Raw genomic sequence first — 10,584 nt, 5'->3', positions numbered from 1 at the left:
ATTGGTTGGGAATAAGGAGAGACGTTTAGACATAAAAATTTTAATGTCAAATATCATAAAATTAAAAATATTTTAATGTATGTAACATATTTTTAATTTATGGTCACATAATTTAAATATTTTTTTTTACTTTCTTAAATTCGTATCAAATCGACATCAATAATATAGAACGAAATCGACGTCAATAAAATGACATTGGTATCGAACTTTATGGAATTAAAGGACTAGTGAAATGAAAATAGTGGATAGAGATGAGAATGAAGATGAAAGAAGAAATGTTTCAATATAGAAGATGTGTATCGAAGAAGACAAAGTGAAAAAGAAAAAAAATTAAAAAAATTAAAAAGGGGATCCACTAATTTCATTAACCTCTTATTAAGAAAACTAGTATATGTGTTCATGCCTTACACGGTTAATAATGAATCTAATTATAATATTAATCTATTGATAATTTCAATATTTAACTTATTATTAAATAATATTATCAAAGTAATGCTACATACTAAATATGTGTGAATAATAACTTTAATAATATATTAATATCAAAAATAAAAATAAATATTTAAATCTGACACATTAAACACAAATAATATATTAATATATTATTAAAGTTTTTATTTACACATATTTAGTGTGTAACATTATTTTGATATATATATATATATATATATATGTATATATATATATATATATATATGTATATATATATAATGAAGCAATTGTTCCCTAATTATTTGCTTTATATACATATACAACAATAGATTTTGAAGAAATTATCTTTATGTAAATATTTCTTTAATGTATTAATTTAGATAAAATTTATGAAGGGATTTCTTTGAAAACTAATAAGCAAACAAATATAAATTGAATAAGTATAAACAAATATTAATGGTTAATACATGGTTAAAAGTGTTTGAATTTTCTTTTAAATGTGATTAAAAATAGGCAAAGAAAAATATAAAATTCATGATTTATTTCGATATAATATGTGTTTTGATATTTTTTAATGTTTTAAAAAGTTATATTTAAAGAAATATATTATTTTTTTTGAAGAACACATTTTAATCGAATACCTATATTTTAGAAACTATTACTCCATTCAAACACAAAATTAAAATACAAAAACATTTACATAATTTTTAAAGCAATCCCACTAATTGTAAAATATTTAACTGTCATTACACCTCTTTATTATTTTTTGTATAAATACAATATTATAGTTTAATATTATATTTAAAAGTTCCTAGTTTGTTGGCTTCATGAAAAAGAAATTTGAATGAGTTTTTGTTTTGCTGTTGATCCACAATCATTTTGATTTTATTTTTAATTTCATATTTTTTAAAAATTTGTTATTTCAAGGTTTTTTTTTTCTTAATTCATGTTTTTCTGAATTTAATTTAAGATAAATACGAATAAAATAAAAAGTTATCAACATAGATTTTTATTGATTATAGGTTTGTGTGGTAATGGAAAGGTATTGAAATGTCAAAAAAGTGTTTTTTCTATAGTTTTAACATATTTATATAAAACAATGAGCAAATATATAGGAAGAGTCGCAATAAAATAACTGATCTCAATTCAAATTTAAAAAGATTTACCGTGCACGTGGTGGAGTTTAATGTTTTTTTTTCATTATTTTTTATAATTCTAAATTCTGTTTCTGGACCATTTTCTAAAATTTTAAAAATTAGATTAAATTAATATATTATCATTTAAAATATATTATTATTATTATTATAAATAAAAAATATAATGTTTTAGAAAAAAATGAAAAACAAAATTATGTCAACTATTATATGTTGCTAAAGAAGTTTAAAAAACTAAACCTAATAATTTTAAGGGAAAATTGTATAAAATAGCAAACTAATAACCTAAATTAAATAGAATAGCTGGGGTTTGATTTAATTGTGTTTCATAGCAAACATTATCTAAAATTTGCCAGCATGTCTCTCCCAGGAATCTCGCTCGCCACTCTCCATTCTCGCTCGCCTCTCTCGCTTTATACACAGAAGTGTATAATTCTGTTTCTGTTTTGTATAAAGCGAGAGAAAATTGTATATACACATGCAAAAATGTATATCTTCGTGTTATACACTTAATTATACAATTTACAAATATTTTACTTCAAAAATTGCAGAGAAAAAGGCCAACGAATTATATAATTGCGAATTATATAATTGTAGTGAAATACAATTTTCTCTAGCTTTATACAACAGAAGTGTAAATATTGTGTTTCTGTTTTTGTATAAAGCGAGAAAAACATATATCTTTTGGCTATAAACTTATAATTATGCAATAAACATACATTTTAATTCGATTCAACTATATGCAAAGCAAATTATACAATTGCAGTGAAATAGGCCAACGAATTATACAATTTAGGCCAGTGAATTATACACTTGTATATGTGTAGCGAATTATACATTTTTATGTTTGCTATGGAGCGCAATTATGCAAAGTTTGCTATATTATACAAATATGAATTTTTTATTTGCTATATGTGAAAGTTGCCCTAATTTTAAAACGGTTCTAAAATATAGGGTGTGTAATTTCTTTTTTTTTTGGGAAGTTATCATATTTTAATTTTTAATTTTTTTAAACTCTTTTATAGAATTATTTGAATTCTGAATTGAGAATTTGAAACGGTAAATAACTGATTTATATTTAAAAATTTTAATTATTTTATTTTCTTCAAATTCATCATATAAAGAGATAATTATATATAATAGCAAACTTATTTTTTAATTAAAATTTTATATCTATCTTTGCCACTGAGAAACAATTACAACTGGAGAAGGAGGGATAGACCTTGCCTTCTTGAAAGTTACACTAACAATGGTCAAAAAAGTTGCACAAAAGTGTCAACTAGCAAAAAGAGATGGTAATAGTAAATCTGGGAAGGCTTCCTTTTTTTAATCCTGAAGGATGGAAATTGTCATTTTTCTAAGTTGAGGAGTCCCTTAACATATGCTGGCAGCTCGGATGTGTCGGTAAGAACTATGGTGGTGTTGGTTAGATGACTATAAGAAGCAAGTTTGTCCGCCACTCTATTGGCTTCCCTAAAGCAATGATTGATCTGAATGTAGTGTCTGAGAATCAACTCTCGAATTTCATCCACCGTTTCTCTCATCCTCCAAGGAGTAGACCATAAATTGAGTATACTATTTAGGAGGAGGAGGGAATCAGTTTCAACTGTTGGAAAGATGTGTCCATTGGCAATATACCATTTCAGGACAAAGAGAAAGGCAGTATTGTTGGTTCCATTTCCCAGGGGAAGAATAAAGGCCATAATGCAACTTCCATTTGAGTCTCGCACCACTCCCCTCCTCCACTAGATTTTTCAATACAAGAGCCATCAGTAATCAACTTCATGGAGTGATGCGAGGGTCTCATCCATTTAACTGTGGTGTACATAGTGTCTTCAAGTTGTATTTCCATGAGCTTAAGTAGGCTTTCCCGATTCACCGGAATGTAAATGTTAGAGAAAACCTTTTTGATTAACTGGCAAATGTTGAAGGATATCAAAGAAACATATCTTTTGATGGATGGTCTCTCTTCCTCATATCTAGAGTTACACCTTGATCTCCATGATTCCCAGATAATGATTGGAGGTATGACACTTAAAACATATTCAGCGACTGAATTTTTGGATGTGGATTCCAACATCTTTGAAGCAATTCTCTGAGATTTGTGTGCCTTTTAATAATGCCCATTCTGCCAATTATGGAGCTCCAGATTCGTTGTGCGTAATCGCCTTTGCAAAAAAGGTGTTCAGACGATTCAAGTCCAGGGTTCCTACTTGTAGAAACGCAACACACACATTTAGAAACAGTGACTATTTTAAACTTATCAACTATCTTATCATCAGTAGGCATTATGTTATGAATAGCCCTTCATGTGACACAAGACATTTTATATGGTACATGTTTTTGCCATATCTTTGCATCAATAAAAGCAAAAGGTCTCCTCTTTCTCAAAAGCTTCCAGGCTGAAGATACTCAGAACTTCCCAAATCCAGCAGCGGTCCAGAGAGGATTATCGTCAAGATTATTTGTCAGTTTGATGTTAAAACTGATAATGATATGTTTGATGTGATCTAGGGGTTGGGGGTTAGGGCATTCCAGTTCCAGTGACCCTTCTGAAAGACATCCTTAATAGAAATATGTTGGTATACGAGGTTGTTCTCCAATAGTTCATATAACGGACCATGTTCATTCCATTTATCGAACCAAAAACTTGAGTTCCCCCGGTTAATTTTCCAAAACATTTTTGTTCCATCTCTTCTCTAATTTTCAGCATTGCATGTCAACTATGTGACTGCCCTTGTTTCCACTGGACAGTGGTAGGGTGATCATCACTACAGTATTTGGATTTCAAGAAATTAGTCCAAAGGGATTCAGTAGTTCTGAATCTCCACCATTGTTTAGCCATGAAAGCCCTGCAAGTGTCTTCGAGTTTTCTAAAATTTGATCCGCCCTCATTATACGGATAACTAAGATTTTACCAAGAAACCCAGTGATAATTCTTATCTTCCTTATTACCTGACCAGTAGAACCGAGTAAGATATCTCTCAATAACCTCAAGAGTACATTTAGGTGGATGAACTGCTGCCAAAGTATGAACATTTAAGTCAAGTAGTACATGCCTAATGAGAGTCACTCTTCCTCCCTTGGACAGCAATTTCAGATTCCACCCTTTAATTCTATTGGTAATTTTGCAGATCGGGTCAGTGAAGATTTCGAGGAGTTTTATACCATTATATATGGAGCATCCCAGATATTTTATAGGAAGATGCTCGTATCTCATACGAAGAATTTTTATAATCCTTTTGATAGAGATAAGGGGGTGTTAGGAGCCATGGTGTATGAACATTTGTTCTTGCTGATTGATTGTCCGGAGACTCTTTCATAGCTTTCCAGAGTTGTATGGGTAGATTGAAGAGTGGCTTTTCTTCCGCTATTGAAAATGATAGTGTCATCTACAAAAGAGAGATGGTTAATTTGAGGACCAAATGGATGCATGCAGAACCCTCTAAATGCAGGCACTCTATACAAAGAATTAAGCATCTTGGAAAGTAATTCTGCCGAGAGAACAAAGATACTAGGGGAGAGGGGGTCTCCTTGTCTAAGACCCCGTCCTGATTTGAAAAAACCTTGCCTACTTCCATTCACAAGAAAAGAGTACAAATTATTGGAGATGAACCTGTAAATAAGATCAATCCAACTTTCAGCAAAACCAAACCTCCTCAAAATAAAGCACAAGAAAGACCAAAAGACTCTATCATAGGCCTTAAACATGTCTAGTTTAATAACAACATTCCCCCCATAATTAGATTTGCCGATATCATTGACAATTTCTTGGGCAAGAAGAATATTTTCAGTAATAGCTCTCCCTTTAACAAAACCACTTTGGTTGGGGCTAATTATATTCGAAAGAATTTTGGAAAGCCTATTATTGATAAATTTAGCAATGATCTTGCACGAAGTATTACAAAGACTGATAGGCCTAATCTCATAAAAAATCTTGAGGAGAATTAACTTTAGGAAGCATCACTATACAAGTGTGAGAGAAAAATTTTGGAAGGATAGCACCTTGAAAAAATGAAGTGTTGGTTGCATGGAGGTCCGCTGCTATGATTTGCCATGTTGATTGATTGAATTTTCCGTTGAGTCCATCAGGTCCAGGGGCACTATCTGAGTCAATTGAAAAAATCGTGTCTTTGATCTCTTGGAGAGTTGACAAGCTGTTAAGGTTGTTGTTGTCTTCAAAGGTGACAACCCTCTCTATGAGATTAAAAATATTACTATCTTCCACAATGAGCTCAGCTTTGAACAAATTGGTGAAAAAATTGATTGCAGCCTCAGCGACTTGTGTAGTTCCTTCTACCCATTTACCCTCTTCATCTTTGATTTTGTGTATTGAAAGCCTTTTTTTTATCCTTGATTACCCTGTGAAAGAAAGCAAAGTTAGTATCACCATCTTCAAGCCATTTAATCCTAACCTTTTAGCTTAGGACTTTTTCCTGAATTTTCAAGAATCTAGTGAATTCTGCCTTAGCCTTAGAAAGGTTCATCCTGCTCTCTGGGGTATTATTGTTGATGGATCTCTCTTCCAGGTCTTTAATAATATTTTCTAGTCTCTTGGGTTCTTCATTGAAGTCACCATAAGCTATTCTAGATCATGCACTAAGAGCTTTGATAGTGGCCTTGAGTTTTTTATGAAGAACTTGAAAGGGGTTTCCTTCCTGCTCTTGAAACCAAGTTTCCTATAATGGTCCATTTACACGTTTGAGCCAACATCTCATTTTCCTTTTAGTGAAGGATACCACCGGTTTTCCATTTTGGATTTCATGAGGTTTTGGTTGTAGTCTGATTCTTAAATTTCTGGAAATTCGATTGGTTGTAAGATTGGCATATGTAGGCTTTGAAATTTCCATCACGTTGCTCATAGCAAAGGGACCTGGAAGAATCTAGTATGAAGGAAAAAATTTTTGTTGATATTTGGACAAGTCTTTGTTCCAAACCTTAGATGGAAGAGGTGGAAATTGATCTAGTTTGGAAGGGATCTCTTTAGCTTGAGGAGAGGTTAGTCTACGACGGTCACCGAGGACCAAGAGGTCCATGGTAGTGGACATACACCCGACGGCCGAAAGTCACTTATGTTGCAACGGTACAACAAAACGGCTAATTTGTTTAGAGAGAGAAAAGTAAGAGAGAAGTCAGAGCTTTTCAGAATTATTCATTGCATTTGCATTTTCAATTCCTGTCAACTGCATTGAGTAACCAAAAATAAATGGAGTAGCTATGGTTTGATTTAATTGTGTTCCATAGCAAACATTTGCCAAAGTTTGTTAGTCCCCTCTCTGCCAAAAATTTCGCTCGCCACTCTCCCATTCTTGCTCGCCACTCTCCCTCTACTCGCCTCTCTCACTTTATACACAGAAGTGTATAAATTGTGTTTTTGTTTTGTATAAAGCGAGAGAAAGTTGTATATAAACATGCAAAAACATATATCTTCGTGCTATACAATTAATTATAAAATTTACAAATATTTTACTTCAATTCAATTGTAGACAAATGTAAATTTTATACAAATATTGCAGCAAAAAAGGTCAACTAATTATACAATTGCGAATTATACAACTGCAGTGAGATATAATTTTCTCTCGCTTTACACAACAGAAGTGTATAAATTGTGTTTTTTAGTTTTTGTATAAAGCGAGAGAAAAACATATATCTTCTTCCTATATACTTATAATTATATAATATACAAACATTTTACTTCGATTCAATTGTATGCAAAGCAAATTTTATACAAATATTACAGAAAAATAGGCAGTGAATCATACAATTGCTCATTATACAATTACAGTGAAATAGGTTAGCGAATTAAACAATTGCAACGAAATAGGCCAACGAATCATACAATTGTATATGTATAGCGAGGTCAGCGAATTATACAATTGTATATGTATAGCGAATTATAGTTATACGTTTGCTATGGAGCGCAATTATGCAAATTTTGTTACAGCATACAAATAAAATAATTTTGTTTGCTAGTGAAAGTTGCCCTATAAATAATTATTCAATTCAAACTCGTTGTTTTGCAAATATAGCAAATGTGAATTTGAATGGCATATTAGTTAGTTTCCACGATTATTTTTTAATTTGAAATTTAAAATTTCCTATTTTTAAGTACAATTTAAAAATATAAGTGCAAATTGTTAAATAATAATAATAATAATAATAAACGTTTATTTCTAAAAGTTTAATATTATATTTTTTTTCTAAAACTTCATAGTTATTATTTATTTTGGCAATCAATCTTGAAATTTTAGTAATTTGTATATGATAAATTGTTAGAATCTATGCGTCCACTTATTAGTCAATAGACCAGGTCCTTTGACACAAAACCAAGTATGAACAGAAAGTAAATACAATTTAACAACACAACAATTTTACGTGGAAACCTTTTACTTAAGGGAGTAAAACCACGACCTATCTCACAAGATTTTCACAACTGTTTCACTAATCTTCGTAAGGAAAAGTAAAAACAGTTACACAAATGTGAGAAAAAAATTTTAATCTCACAATCAAGCAATAACTCTATTGTTTGATAAGCCTAAGTAGAAGTTATTCTACCCACTAAGCTATCTCTCTAGACAATTTAGAATTTCAACACCCACCACACTGATTCCTTTATAGATTTAGGAACAATTTACAATGTAAGACCACAAGAATATATTCTCAAACAACTACACGATATGCATCTGAGTTTTCAGTTGTTATAGAATAATTCTTCACTTTGATTTACTATAGCCTTTGCAAATGTTCTTGATAGTACTTTTTCAAGTTGCAAAAACTAAAGAATAATGTTAAGAAAAGTGACATTGTATAGACAAGTCTCTTTCCTAAACTCTTGTCATTGGTTGGAAAGGTCTGACTTTTCTAACGCCGTTGGGAAATGTGCACCTACTTTCTGTACCTTCTCCAGCTTGCAGTCAACAGGCTATTCATGTTGAGAACCTGATACCTTTACAAGGTCCCTGAGTTTGTCACATCATCAAAACTCATGTTGAGAACGTGGTACCTTTACAAGGTCCTGAAACTTACAAATAACATAAATGCTTTTCTCTCTCTCTTTTTGCCTTTAAAAAAAATGTGTAGATCAACATTCAGAATATGTATGGATATTAAATTTTGGTTTTATCTCTTAATATATTGAAATCAAATATCTTAAAAAATACAATCTATGTAATTTGTTTCTTCCTTATTTCATCCAGACCACGTTTTCTGCTAATATAATAACATGATCAATACATTTTAATATTTGAATTCAAGTTTTAATGTTTGATGATTTTTAAATTCTATTTACTCGCTAGGTGTATATTTTGTTTCATGCTAATGTTTAAGAAAAAGAGACAAAAATATGTTGTCCGTAATGCCATGTATTATCATTTTTTTTGATAAAAATACACATCAATACAATATATCCAAGTGTTTAATAAAATATTTTGATTTGTGCATTTTGAAGTCAAAACTCAGAAATTAAGATATTATTGTTTTGATTACTTGGTAAAAAAGAAATAAAAAATTATTATTATTGCATAATAAAAATAATAATTTTTATACATTGAAAATTAATGAATTGAAAAAAAAAAATCTTATGTATGAGTAAACTCTCTCTTTGTTTATTTTTTTTTGCGTTTGTATGTATGTTGGCTGGCCGGTTGAATTGTTCTCCTTTATTAAATACTTAACTATTGTATTGTTGTTTTGTTGAAGAGGGGAAAGAATTTGATTTGAAATGATCACAGGAGAATGTAGAAACTATTAGAGATAAGGCCAATATAATAGGAAAACTGATTACACGTATTGATTTAAATTGTCATGATAGGTTTTAGACTCTGATCTTTACAACGGTAACTTTTTATTTTAAAAAAAAAAAATCTTAAAACTATGTTAGAAACTGTAATGTGTCTTTTTATTTTTAAATAGTATGATTGTTGTTGTTGTTGTTATTATTGTTATTATTTTATTTTTTATTTTTATTTTTTGTATGTGAATTGAATTGATTAAATGTCCAAAAAAAATTAGGCATATATGAAATCATCTTTCCACAAAATAAGGAATAAACACGTTACAAACACTATATTTTAAAACGATTTAAACTTTTTTTTTATAGTTAGATTTAAATTGCTTAAATTTTTTAGAAAAATAAAATGGTAATTTATTACCTAATCCTATTACATTTAATTAATTTTAATTATTTAAAAGATCTGGTTTTTCTTTTTTTTGGGAAGTTATCATATTTTAATTTTTAATTATTTTAAACTCTTTTGTAGATTTATTTGAATTCTGAATTGAGAATTTGAAACTGTAAATAACTGAACACTATATTTTAGAATGATTTAAATTTTTTTTTACAGTTTGATTTAAACTGCTTTAATTTTTTTTTTTTAAAATAGTAATTTATTACCTAATCCTATTATATTTAATTAATTGTAATTATAAAAAAAATTATTTAATAGTTTTTTATATATAAGCCAATAAAAAAAGATCATGTGTAGGGTTTTAAAATTCAGTTTTTTTTCTCTGTTTTCATGCATTTTAAGGAGAGTGCACTCACTCTCTCTGCCACATCACTCCCTAGGGGTATTTTAATTATTTCAAAGATGTTAAGAAAAAATCTAAATGCTCGTATAATTTAAATACAAAAATAAATTATCCGACCAAATTTAGAAAAAATTTAATATATTTTTGTTAAATCCATTTCATTTTTTAGTCAACTTTACCTATTCAATTGGTACAAGCTATCGTTAAAAAGAAATAGTAACTGAAGTTGAAAATAAAAGATTTGGTGGTTGGCAAATTGGTAAATTTGCAATCTTTCTTGACTTTGCTATATTTACATATGTCATTAGTGACATAGGCATGGTTTTATCCTTCTATAAATAGAGCATTCTCGCTCATTTGTAGAACACACCAAGTTAGAGAGAAAACCATTTTGAGAGCAAAGTGAGGTATTTCATAGACTATACAAGAAAATAGTCTATGAAAAAAATAGAGTATGAGCGATATTTTA

The sequence above is a fragment of the Solanum lycopersicum genome, chromosome 4 (assembly GCF_036512215.1).
Source record: "Solanum lycopersicum chromosome 4, SLM_r2.1".
In the NCBI taxonomy this organism is placed as follows: domain Eukaryota; kingdom Viridiplantae; phylum Streptophyta; class Magnoliopsida; order Solanales; family Solanaceae; genus Solanum; species Solanum lycopersicum.
The sequence above is the reverse complement of the archived record's forward strand: the minus strand, read 5'-3'. Positions refer to the sequence as shown.